Source organism: Lissotriton helveticus, chromosome 7 (assembly GCF_964261635.1).
Source record: "Lissotriton helveticus chromosome 7, aLisHel1.1, whole genome shotgun sequence".
Lineage (NCBI taxonomy): Eukaryota > Metazoa > Chordata > Amphibia > Caudata > Salamandridae > Lissotriton > Lissotriton helveticus.
The window spans coordinates 942,406,994-942,421,273 of record NC_136068.1 but is presented as its reverse complement, the minus strand read 5'-3'; positions in this window follow the sequence as shown (position 1 = coordinate 942,421,273).

The window sequence follows — 14,280 nt, the reverse complement described above, 5'->3', positions numbered from 1 at the left end:
CTTCTGCAAAGCTGCCCAACCAACTCAAGCACCTCTTTATGTAGTGCTGGAACAGCAACCCTGGCAAAATAGAACCGGCTAGGAACCTTCCATTTAGGGGCCAGTGTTGCCACGAGTTCAAGAAAACCCACATTTTCGACAAACGAAAAAGGGAGAAGGTCCACCGCTAGCATTTTAGCCAGCTTAGTGTTATACAGGCGTACAATTGGGTGGTTGCGTTGAAATTGCGCATCTGAGGAGAACATGTTTGTAATGGTGCGCTGGACAAATTTACTGGATGATGCTGATGCCTTCTTCGACCCACTTCTGCTCAGTGTTGACATTTTCCGCATTGGTGTGTCTCCCAGACTCTCAGTGAGCCTCCTATGTGTTCCGGAGGGTGTGGTGCTGCCAGGGGTACTGGGTGCAACCGGACAAATGTCTGACGCTTCTTCTACCTCCCCGTCATCTTCAGATGAAACACCTAGTATGGGTATATTTTGGCCACTTGCCCTTTGGGATTGCTTTCCCTTGATGTTTGCTAGGTGCGCAAACCATTCGACAGCGTGCCTTCTTTGAAGATGACCTATCTGGCCTCCGGTTCCATAGTTGGTACCAGTCTTACCACGGCTAACTCTAGTCTTACAAATGCAACAAACGGCTATGTTATCATACTTTGCATGGACACTAAAAAAGTTCCAAACTGGGGACTGGAAACTTCTGGTTTTGCCGCACAAGATGATACTGCCAATGCCAGATGAAGCAGTGGTGGATGAGCCTTGCAGACATCTACTGGGTTGTGCAATTATTGCAGCAACCCTACTTGAGGGAGTCGAGCTGGATGGAGTCCCCCTCTGGGAAGAAAATATGGGAGCTGTAGGTTTTGTTGAACTTGTTGTACTACTTGACTGCGTTGGTGGTGCTACCAGTGCCACGTCGCCAGGGTCACGCTCAGCATGACGTCGGGATAGGGTATAAATGTCTGTCTGCTGCATGGCCGGTGTGGCTGGAATGACGTGTGTGATGACTAGGTCATTGCTGTCATCCTGTTCAACAACATCAGAATGCACCACTTCATCAAGTCCGACGTTCGGATCCATAAGTATGAGCTTTCCGGGGCCCTTCCTTTTAACATTTGATACCTTTCGCAGCTCATGGTGTGCCTCCCTCTCAGACGTCGGAGATGGTTGCCAATCTAGATCCAGATCATCTGATGGAGCGGGGCTTGAAGAGGAACTTCTACACACACTCCTTGATCTTTTCCTTGCTGGGGAGCTGGGAGAAAATGAATCATCAGGAGGAGTGCCTTCGTCTTCCTGACATGATACCCCGGCTCCAAAGTCAATTTCCTCCTGTGCCCCTACTTCTGGAAGAACAACCATTGTGGGCACTTGCACCGCTCCATGCGCCGCTACATGGGCCTCTTCACTGACCTCTACTTGCAACTCTCCATGGACCTCTCCTTCTCGGCCCTCTCCTTCTCGGCCTTCTCCTTCTCGGCCCTCTCCTTCTCGGCCTTCTCCTTCTCGGCCTTCTCCTTCTCGGCCAGCTCCTTCTCGGCCAGCTCCTTCTCGGACAGCTCCTTCTCGGACAGCTCCTTCTCGGACAGCTCCTTCTCGGACAGCTCCTTCTCGGACAGCTCCTTCTCGGCCAGCTCCTTGCGCATGTACTTGTGCTTGTACTAGTAGCCCATGCAGTTGTTGTTGCGGCTTTGGTTGTTGAATAGTACTTGTGAGATGAGTTACAACTTGTGTTGATGATGTGCTGCTACTTTCTTGCGATGAGCCAACATCACTGGTCGTTGGTGAATGAACCACTAAACAGGCTACCTGTGCAGCACTCATGATGGGCCTTTGTTTTTTCCACAAAAATTTAGTGGTCGAGCCACCAGTCTCCTTGGTAAGTGGTGCCACTTTGTGGAAAAGTAAATTTTGCCATGTTCTGTGTCCCTACGCGTCCTCCATCATATGTTATGTGTGCATGATTAATATGCATATGTATTCCCCATGATCGATTAAAGACGCAATTACAGTTGTGTCCATCTCTAGTATGTCAGTTTCCAGTTCTCGTGAATACTACGAATATCAGGCCTATGTAAAGCTACGTTGCCACGTTTCTCAGTGTGCACGTTATTTCATTGTAAAGTTCCCGTTTCTAGGCCTCAAAAGGGCCTGGACACAAGATTCAGCTTCTGTCTCCTGAGCCTCGTTGAGGAGCGATACAGCCCCCACCTGTGTTCCTGACCCTTCACTTACTTCCTGCCTTGCAGTGCCCGGCTCAGCCTGGCTCTGCCTATGAGTCTGCCAAGAGTATGTTATGATTCCAGTTATCAGTTAGTCCTCCTTCTCTGCATTCCTAAGCTACTGAATCGCATCAATAGTTTCCGTCATTGTCTAGCCTTTACGTCTCCATGTAAGAGAAATACTGTATTAATGATCATTTAATATTCTTCATCACGCACTACATGTAGAATAATGCATGCTCCAGTCTTAGAATCAAGTTAGCCTCTCCCCTCCTGACTCTTAGTTTATATCAACATGTTCTCTAAACATCAGATACTAGATACTGTTTAGGTACATGACTCTCCAGACTCTCCAGACTTCAGTCTCTGCTCCTAGCACAGAGTTCATAGCCCCCAGCTTCTCCTAGTAACACGTCATTGTCAGTTTGCGCGCACCATTAGGTTAGAGGTCCCGGCTCCTTAGGTAGCCCCCTCCATGTTTCCGCCCCATTCATGACATATTCTGTTACGTTTGCATCACATGTCTATGTATACGCCTCTGTTACACCTACTTTCACCCTTATCTTTCGCGACTGCTATTGACCACACCCACTGCTCCGCCTATCATATGTACTGTAATGCAACTGTTTTACTATATATGCTTGTGTATTGTTATTAAATGTTACGCCAGTCCTTTCCCCAGAGAGCGCGCTCATCCCAGATCCTGCCCGGCAGCTGTCGGGGCCCCCCTGTCAGGCCCTTCCATCCTATTCCTGTGCAGGTTGTCCTGTTCCTGTCCTTTATGCTGTAATAAACCTGCAAAACTCCTACTACCTCGAATCTTGACTCTTATTTATTGAGCTATCTGTTATTGCTATGCCTAGACAAAAATAGATCCGGTATTATTTATTTATATACCACATAATGGCGCCCGAATAGGGACTTGCCCTTTCCCCACGCGTCGGTGAAGCCACGCCGACCCCCTGACCCTCTGCAGTCGTGACGGAACTCTTCTGCGCACCGGCAGATATTTCTGCTTTAAGTATCCCTCAGGCCCACGGAGGAGACGGAGGAGGCGGTCCAGCATCCAGACGAGACGGTGGAGGAACGCGGCGAGTCCCGACCAGAGCCCAAGCCGAGAGTCCAAGGTCCGAGGTATCCGGAGGCCCACCCGTAACAGAAGTCCGAAGTTCGTCCGTCCGGCGTCGAAGCAGTCCAGTCCAGTCCGAGGCCTTCCGTTCTTGCTGCCCGGTGAGTACCGTTGCTGGGGTAGTATCTAGACAGGGTCAATCTAATTGACTCTGGTCCGTGGGTTGGTGGTACACAGACCCACAAAACGAAGTGTCCACTTCGGTGGATGCGGGTCCTGACGTGTCTCTGTATGAGACCGGTAAGTTTCGTACTGTTTCAGCAGTGCATCTAGTTTCTGTTCTAGTCAGTTCTGTTCTCGAGAAAATTCATGTATTCTGTTTTCCGTATTTCAGGTAGTATTCTGTTCGAACTGTTATTCTGAATGTTATTCATGTATTTTAATGTCGTGGTATGAGTGTGAAGTAATTATCGTGTTTATTGTGTATTGTGTTGTGTCCAGATTATAGTTCAGTCATGCCGCTCTTTTCAAAACTGCGTCAGTTAAAAACCAGAAAAGGTCTGCTAGAAGCAGCAGTTCCTGTTCCGCCTAGGGACAGTCCAGGTCATTTTATGTATCAGAAGCATGGCATAAGCGCCATATTGTATCTAGATTTATGGGTAGAGTATACCAAAGTTTTGGAAGAAAAGTATAGATGGCCCGTATCAGGTACGTGGGATGCCGAGTGCATCATGAGAGTAGAAGAAGCATTATGGAAAAAGAAAGCCAGACAGTCACAGAAAGATGCCATCGAGTTATGGCGCAAAGAATCTCATAAAAGAACCGAAAAAGAAATCAGAAAGTCAGAACTAAGTAGAGAATCCTTGGAACGAGCCCAAGAAAGGGAATTAATCGAGATTGGTGAACGAGTTAAAACCGAACAGTCAGACAGACAGAGGCATGCTCTTATTAAGGGTATGTATCCTCTTCTTGCCGAGGGCTTGCCAAAAGCGACCCCAGAGGCATCCAGTAATTTCCCGCCACCACTAGTTCCGACCAAGCTACGTCACAAACCGACCGCAGCTGATATTTTCATTTCGTCCTATTTGGACGACACAGTCCCAGAATATGCAAATCCTGTTCCTGCTCCGCCAGTCCCTGTAAATCAGGCACTTCCCGCTCCTCCAGACACCGGAGTACCTGTTACGGTACCCCCGGTCCAGCCCGCCATACAAGTCCAGCCTGCATTTCCATTTCCCACTCTGCCAGGACGAAGAGCATCAGTAGACGACTCTAGTTTAGGGGCGGCAGGGGGAGGTCCTCCAGGAACCCCGCCGCCACACAAGCGTTTAACGTTAGCCGAATTACATGCACAAGCGTCACAGCGTACGCCCAGATATCAGTCTGTTGCAGAAATAAGAAAAGCCCTTACCGAATGTGGCTATGATCCAGTCCCAGGCGAGGATAATATGGTTTTATATTCATTACGCGTGAGAAAGGTGACCGAGTATCTAGTCACCCTACCAGATATGAAAGAAGATCTAGACAGAATATATCGTTTCATCCGTACAGGGGATGATCCAGAAAGTATTAGTGAAGTCATGTCTCAAAGGAAAGCTGAGATCCAGCTCATGTTATTAAAGTTCCTGATTAATTGTCTAATAAGAGAACAAGATTCCCCGACTAAAGATCAGGCCGAAATGAAAATCCTGACAAGGTGGAGTGATAATATAGCCGAGGGTAAGCACAAGACTATCAGTAGTATAGAGAGTATGTACAAGAAAATCCGTAAAGAAATAATAAAGTTACACGAACAACGTAAAACAGCACAAGTAAACGAGAAAGAAAATAACTCTGATACTGAAGAGGTAGACGACGAGAATCCCGCCAGAATAGCGTATGTAGGAAAATCTAGATTTCCAGATCGCCATTTGCGCCTAGAACACAAGTCAGTTTTACATCATCCAGCACCAGAACCAGGTTCCCTAGAACAAGTATTTCAAGCTACCGATCACATTCTGAAATCACGAATCGGTTATAGCGAGTTAAGTACCATGCATGAACAAGAACTAGTCCGATCAGCAGTCCGATGGATTACTGATTCTACCACTTTTCCAGACGAAATAGTGGCACAAATGTTTCTGAAATTGCCCCCAGCCGAGCAACGACTGGTGGGTATGTATATGATCCAGCACCTCATTACATTGTATGAGGGTCAACATTCTGATCCAGGTCCGTTACACGATGTCCTGAATGAGTTACTCCAGTATAGATGGAAAGGTTTAGGTACCGATTTAATTAGTGTCATTCTAGAACAGCGCCACAAATATAGTATGTTTCTGAACCCGCATTTTGTTCATGTCTCACCCCCAGAAAGTAAACCCTTTTACATAGACAGACAGAATCCGTTACGAGAAGTGCATCCAGTTAAGACAGAGGGTGGTGAAATGCAACGAGTGTTTGTTTACACCCCTATCACAAAGATGGAACTCTTAGAGATGAAAAAATTAATTCCCTGTCATGACAAAGATCCAGCAGGGTTCCACCGAGAATTAAAAGACATGCTCCGTATGGGAGAATACACGTATCCAGATATTATTAAAATGTTAAAAGTCTTATTGCCCGCAGGGGTATACGAGAAACTCAAGGAAAAAGAATGGGAGGTGGGAGAGAAAAAGATCGATTGGACAGTCCTAGAAGCTGAAGATAAGGCACGAGTACCAGGTACCGGTCTTGGAGATAAATGTAAAGAATTACCTGAACTGTTAATACAAGTTTTGCCCAGACTATTAGCAACTAAAAAGGAAGACTGGGATGCAATCTCAGCATGTAAACAGAAACAAGACGAAGACACTAGTGATTTTTACTCTAGATTTGAAAAATGTTTTATTATAAACAGTGGCCTCAAAACGAGTAGTGAATCATACCCTCATCTTTTTGTTACTAAGTTAGTCGAGAATTCAAGTCCACAAATTAAAAACCGAGTTTTGAAAGTCGAAAGTACCTGGCAAGCTAATACCCCGTCCCAGATGTTACAGATGCTTCAATATCACCAGAATAGAATCAGAGAAGAGCAAGACCACGAGAGAAAACGTATGAAAGACACGAAAATGAAAGTACTAGTTGCACAATCTGTTCCTCAAGACAGTCAGAAGAGGGGACCAAATCAAGCCAGTCATCCTGCAGCTCCCGTTAAAGGGAACTGCAATTATTGTAAACAGCCAGGTCATTTTATAAACGAGTGTGCAGTTCTGAAACACAACAAAGCTACCGGTAAGACTAAAGAAAGACCACGTCCGCCTAGACAAGAGCAAGTTTCACAGACTTCTCAGCCACAGAATGCACAACAGACAGTTACTGTACCGCAGCCCATCGCTGCAACACAGCATGTTACACAGCAGATGTACCAGTATGCGCAGTCCGAGTATCCAGAGTATCAGCCATATTCATGAAACAGCCTAGAGAGGGAGGTAGGCTTGTCTCTCATCGAGATACCTGTAGATCAAGAAGGTCCCTATGTTCATAGTCAAGTATTAGGGAAAGATAGAAAGTTTCTGATTGATACAGGGGCAAGTAGGACCACTATAAGTCACGCCGAAGTTCCAGGGGCTCCGCTCTCAGGCTCTAGAAATGTTTCCCTTGGATTTTCAGGAAAACCTATTGTAAATGAAATATCAAAGCCAGTTACTCTAGAAGTAGGTCCATTGTCCCGCACTACTGACCTGTTACTTACTAAGTCCTGTCCAGAAAATCTATTAGGCATTAAGACACTGAAAGAGTTAGGTGCAGTTATATGCTGTTCCCCAGAGGGAATACGATTGTTCCTACGTGACTTCAAGGGTCACTATGTATTACGAGATTTTGATCCCAGATTGTCCAATGTTCCGCAGCATCTATGGGCGCAAGGTCCAACTGATGTTGGCTTTATGCAAATCACACCGCATCGTGTGACTCTCAAGCTAGGTGTAGTGTTACCACGAATCAGACAGTACAGATTGCCACCTGAGGCTGTAGCAGCCTTATCCAAAATTATTGACGAGCTCATGGCTCAAGGAGTAGTTGTAGAAACTGACTCCAATGTATGCAATTCTCCGATCATTCCTGTCATGAAACGTACTGATCCAAATGCACCTCCAGTATATCGTTTAGTGATTGATCTCCGAGAGCTTAATAAATGCATTATTCCCCAGTACCCAGTTGTCCCAGATATCTCTTCCCTATTGACAGCCATTGATTCCGAAGCCTCATTTTTTACGGTCATAGACCTCAAGAACGCATTTTTCAGTGTTCCCATTCATCCAGACAGCCAGTTCCTTTTCGGTTTTTGTTTAAATGGAAGGAGCTATATGTTCACGCGCGCTCCTCAAGGTTTCACAGAAAGTCCTAGTATTTACAGTCAAGCACTCAAAAGACAACTAGACAACATTCACATGCCAACTGACACTGCCCTGCTCCAGTATGTCGATGATCTACTGATCACAGCCCGTTCTGAACGTGCTTGCGAGCAAGCCTCACTTACAGTCTTGTATTTCCTAGCTGAGATGGGGCACAAGGTGTCCCCTTCTAAGCTTCAATTCTGTGTCCAGCAAGTGATCTATTTAGGCCACTTACTGTCCAAGTGGGGTAGGCAGTTGACACCAGACCGTATCCAGTTAATAGCGAGTCTTCCTCAGCCAAAGACCCAGAAGGAGGTACGTGCTTTTATCGGCCTTACTTCCTATTGCAGACAATGGATTCCTCAGTATGCATTTCTAGCTAAACCACTGATACAGTTAACGACACAGGAGGCAGCCGTATCGACTGTCCTCCCTTGGACATCTGAACATACACTTAGTTTCAATGAGTTAAAGAAAGCCCTATGTCAAGCTCCAGTTCTAGCAACACCGAACTACAGTAAGTCTTTTACACTTTTCGTCACTGAACGTGAAGGTACAGCATTATCTGTTCTCACACAAGATCAAGCAGGACAATACAAGCCCTGTGCTTATTTTTCGAGCACATTAGATCCTGTAGCCCAGGCTCTGCCTGCGTGCCTCAAGTCAGTTGCAGCCACAGCACTAGCTATCAGACAAAGTGATTCCATAGTGTTAGGACACTCCCTGACAGTACAAGTTCCACACTCCGTGGAAGTTCTTTTAAACCGAACACAAACTCAGCACTTGACAATTGCACGTTTAACAGGTTATGAATTGACACTGTTCCAGCCACACATAGAAATCAGACGCTGCAACGTTTTAAATCCTGCTACATTGTTACCATCAGTTACTTCGAATTCTGCCACACACAACTGTGTGGAAGTAGTTAACATCATGACAAAGCCAAGACAAGATCTGACAGATATTCCATTACCAGATCCCGACCTGACACTTTATGTGGATGGTTCATGTATGAGAACAAGTACAGGAGAACTAGTCGCCGCGTATGCAGTGACTACTGACACTGAAGTTATTGAAACACACCGTATTGACACCCTGTCTGCTCAAGCAGCAGAGCTAGTTGCTCTGACTCAAGCCTGCATTCACGCCAAGAACCTGAAAGTTAATGTTTACACCGATTCACGTTACGCATTTGGAGTTGTACACGACTTTGGAGTGCTCTGGCAGGAGAGAGGTTTCATGACTTCTCATGGAACCAAGATTCAGCATGGCCTCCTTATTCAAGCTCTGTTAGATGCAATACACTTACCGACATCCATTGCTATCATGAAGTGCAAAGCACATACGAAAGTTACTGACACTATTTCTCAAGGTAATGATCTAGCAGATCGCACAGCCAAGCTTACAGCTCAGACACCAGACATTCCAGTTAATAAGACACCGACACACACTCCAGATCCGAGTACATGTATGACAGTTAAGGACCCTACTCAAGATGTCATAGATATCCAGTTACATGCTACTCCCGATGAAATCAAGAAATGGTCCGAACAAGGAGGGGTCCAGACAGATCAAGGATGGTTAACGAAGGGTAGAGCCACATGGTTTCTCCCCGACTCTATGGTTCAAGTCATTATCAATACCGCACATAGTCCAGCACATTTAGGAGAAAAAGCTATGTTAGACAGTATCCAGAATATTTGGTTCAACAAGCATTTACGAGCTGCAGCCAAGCAGAAAGTCCGTACCTGTATGATATGTTGCCAGTTTAATCCAGGTAAAAGTGTCCCGGTGGAACAAGGTGGATTCCAGCCCCCTGACCACCCTTTTGAAGTCCTCCAGATGGATTTTATTCAGATGGAGCGATGTCGAGGTTTCAAGTATGTCCTTGTAGTTGTATGCGCTTTGTCCAGGTGGACAGAGGCATATCCAGTTCCAGATTACACAGCCGCGACCACTGCCAAGCAGTTGGTTCGTGAGTTCTTCCCCCGTTATGGACTCCCTAGAGTCGTATATTCTGACAACGGCCAGCCATTCTCATCCGAGCTAATGAAACACGTTTCCCTTTTGTTAGGGTACCAGTGGAAGTTCCATTGTGTACGCCATCCTGAAGCAGACGGTCTCGTAGAGAGACATAATCAGACCCTGAAAATTCGAATTGCAAAAGTTTGTCAAGAGAAAGGTGTGGACTGGCTAGTAGCTCTGCCAGTTGCCCTGTTCTACATGCGCATGGTCGCACATTCCAGATCAGGTCTGTCCCCGTATGAGGTCGTTTTCGGCCGCCCCCCTAACATGTGGGGTACTCCTAGACCCCGAAGTATTACCGATGTTTCAAGTAATATGCTGACAGATTACCTAGCTTCCTTGATGTCTGCCCTCAACTCTTGTCGTTCACAGGTTGCTGCCGCATTTCCAGACAATACCGAGGTGGCACCGCATGAAATCGTTCCCGGATCCATGGTCCTAGTGCGAAATTTCGATCGTTCAAGTCCGCTGGAGCCTCGCTGGAAGGAGCCCCGACAGGTCCTCCTGGCCACCCGCACAGCCGTGAAGTTGGAGGGACGCAAAGGCTGGGTGCATCTCTCACACATCAAAAGATTTTATGGATTGAAGCCAGTCTCAAAGAACATTTCCCAGGATTTAAAGGACTGCCAAAGTACTATTCTTAAGGACTGTCCCGCAAAAGACACTGATACTGCACCCTCCCTGTTAGAGAAAACTCCGCAACAGGAGTATAAGAAAAAGTTAAGGTCTAGTAAAATAAGTCAGCCAGTTTGATTGTCTAAGTCCTCCCCTAGGTGAAACGGTTAGACCGGTTTCTGACATGTATAAAATAGACCCCCATAGTGAGAGAGTTAGTCAAAACTCAATCCGATGTATCGTTTACCTAAGTTTCATATTATTTCTCAGTATTATGATTTCCTGCACCAGTTATGCATTTTATCTGTATTTTCCAGTTTCTCATGTAAATAAGTCTTCTAATGTTACAGTAGAGCACACGTTTAGTGATCTGCCTCCTCATGAACTCTCTTACCGCCTCGCTATGCGTAACAATTCTTTTATCCGCATGTTACATTATTCACACCAGACCAGCAATGCCACTAATTGTTGGGTGTGTGGTCGACTCCCCCCTTTCCAGACACCGAAGGGAGTTCTGCCACTCTTTCCTTATCCATTTTCACATAATGGTTCGTGTGGAGCATGGTCCACGTTAACGTCATCCTCAACAGATATGTCTTTTCTTAACAGTACATGTTTCCCAGACAAGCAAGGTCTTCCCCACAGAACAGGGTTAGATCTAGAAAACGAAGTTTACAATTTAGGTAATTATTCTTCGAATTTCATGGTCCTGAATGTTCAGTCTGATACTACTCCAGACTTACCTGCTATTTCAGTACTACCAGTCAAAGGCGAATTATGTGTTAGAAATAATGGTTCCGTACATGTAGGACATAGCGATTGTACTACTATTGTCAAATATAGTGACAGTGGGAAATCTATTTTCAAAGCTTCACGTCATTCTTATTTTATTTGTGGTCAGACCGCATATGTTCGTCTGCCCCTCGATTGGGAGGGAACCTGTTACATTGCCTTCCTACTGCCACCTGTTTTCCTAGCCCCATCTGATTATCACAGAAACACACATCTAGTACACATTAGACATAAAAGGGAGATCGAGTCCCCGATTGTCGATTATACTGAAACTGCTCTAGGAAGGTATACAGATTTCAATAGAGGTTTCTTCTTCTTTATAGGACCTATCCAGAATAGTAAGCTAATTCGTAGGTTAACCAGAACCCTTGAAGCAGTAGTTAATGAGACTGCCTCTGCCCTAGGTAACTTAACTGAAGAGCAATCTGCTATGAGATTTGTCGTTTTACAGAATCGTCTCGTCCTTGACGTCATATTGGCCGATAGGGGCGGGGCCTGTAGAGTCATCGGATCTAGTTGCTGCATTTTCATTCCAAATAACGCACCGTCTGTTTATTCAGCTATAACCAGACTCCATAAAATTGCCCATCTGTTACACCAAGATCCAGGCACCTGGACATGGTCCGGTTGGTTCTGGAATATAATTTCCGCTTGGGGATGGAAAGTCTTGTCCTTTCTAGGTATTGCAGTAGCGATCATATTCAGCTGCTGCCTCTGTATACAATGTGGCCCTGCGATTTGCGGCATTTGTGCTACCTCTTGTATTCCTAGTCCCAAGCCCCGTTCTAAATCCCGTTCCAAGAAAATTCGAGACGAGCAAATGATACTGTATGAAATGATAGATGGTATCATGAATATTGATGTTTCCTGATGGAAACGTAGTGACAAGGAGGGAATGTGGAAAAGTAAATTTTGCCATGTTCTGTGTCCCTACGCGTCCTCCATCATATGTTATGTGTGCATGATTAATATGCATATGTATTCCCCATGATCGATTAAAGACGCAATTACAGTTGTGTCCATCTCTAGTATGTCAGTTTCCAGTTCTCGTGAATACTACGAATATCAGGCCTATGTAAAGCTACGTTGCCACGTTTCTCAGTGTGCACGTTATTTCATTGTAAAGTTCCCGTTTCTAGGCCTCAAAAGGGCCTGGACACCAGATTCAGCTTCTGTCTCCTGAGCCTCGTTGAGGAGCGATACAGCCCCCACCTGTGTTCCTGACCCTTCACTTACTTCCTGCCTTGCAGTGCCCGGCTCAGCCTGGCTCTGCCTATGAGTCTGCCAAGAGTATGTTATGATTCCAGTTATCAGTTAGTCCTCCTTCTCTGCATTCCTAAGCTACTGAATCGCATCAATAGTTTCCGTCATTGTCTAGCCTTTACGTCTCCATGTAAGAGAAATACTGTATTAATGATCATTTAATATTCTTCATCACGCACTACATGTAGAATAATGCATGCTCCAGTCTTAGAATCAAGTTAGCCTCTCCCCTCCTGACTCTTAGTTTATATCAACATGTTCTCTAAACATCAGATACTAGATACTGTTTAGGTACATGTCGCCCTGACTCTCCAGACTCTCCAGACTTCAGTCTCTGCTCCTAGCACAGAGTTCATAGCCCCCAGCTTCTCCTAGTAACACGTCATTGTCAGTTTGCGCGCACCATTAGGTTAGAGGTCCCGGCTCCTTAGGTAGCCCCCTCCATGTTTCCGCCCCATTCATGACATATTCTGTTACGTTTGCATCACATGTCTATGTATACGCCTCTGTTACACCTACTTTCACCCTTATCTTTCGCGACTGCTATTGACCACACCCACTGCTCCGCCTATCATATGTACTGTAATGCAACTGTTTTACTATATATGCTTGTGTATTGTTATTAAATGTTACGCCAGTCCTTTCCCCAGAGAGCGCGCTCATCCCAGATCCTGCCCGGCAGCTGTCGGGGCCCCCCTGTCAGGCCCTTCCATCCTATTCCTGTGCAGGTTGTCCTGTTCCTGTCCTTTATGCTGTAATAAACCTGCAAAACTCCTACTACCTCGAATCTTGACTCTTATTTATTGAGCTATCTGTTATTGCTATGCCTAGACAAAAATAGATCCGGTATTATTTATTTATATACCACAACTTGCTTCTTCTTCTCCTTAGTAGAGACCTTTTTCTTGCAAGAGGAGCTACGGGCACCTCTTTTTGGAGCCATCTTCTTCAGATGTCGTAACAGCAGGCCGCAGCAGGACTTCTTCCTGGCACTGATGCTCAACAATGATGCGGAGTTATTGACTTTGTGCACCTAAAAGCAAACGAAGACAGAGGAACACCAGTAAATATATGTTGCATATGTAGCGCTTCAATAAATAGTTTGCAAGTAGGCATTTATGAATACACACGTGCACACCACACAATATGGAAATTTCAAAATTAAAAATTGCTAAATTTTTGGGAAACAGGAATTTAACATTGATCCAAGAGAGCACACAGAGAGAGGGTTATAGTTTCATGTACCACTGACTCCCCCTGGGCACGATGGGTGAAAGCAAGGCAAAATGGGTGCAGGCCTATGGCACAAAGCTCACTGCCTGCCTTCAAAATGGCCGCTTGACCCCCATCCACATGGCCAGGACCATGCCTCAAAATGGCCCCCACCAACATAGCCAGCCCCCAACCCCTACCCAACCCCTACTCCAAAAAGTCAAAAAACACAACACCAATCAAATCACCACAATCCAATGCCATCCATCAAGTTTCAGAAGGTTTATGCTGCCTGCTGGTGGTTTTCTGGTGCAGAATTGCAATTTTTGCAATTTCGCGAGTGCGAGATTGTTGCTTCACGACGCGAACGTGGCGAAAAACCAGCAAAATCCACGAACAGACCGAATCTGGGCCCCCTGGGCATCACAGCACACTGGGTGCAGGCCTATGGCGCAAAGCACACAAACTGGCTTAAAAATGGCCCCTAGACCCCCACCCACACGGGACCAGGCAATAAAATGGCCCCCACCCACATAGCAAGCCCCCAACACCACCCCAAAAAGTCGTAAAACACACAAAAATCACCACAATCCAATGCCATCCATGCCCTGGCCAGAATCATGTTAAAATTCAACAAAACAGTTGTATCATGCATGCACCCATAACTAAGCCTGGTAGTTTTCAACTCATGTGCAGAATTGTAATTTTTACAATTTCGCGAGTGCGAG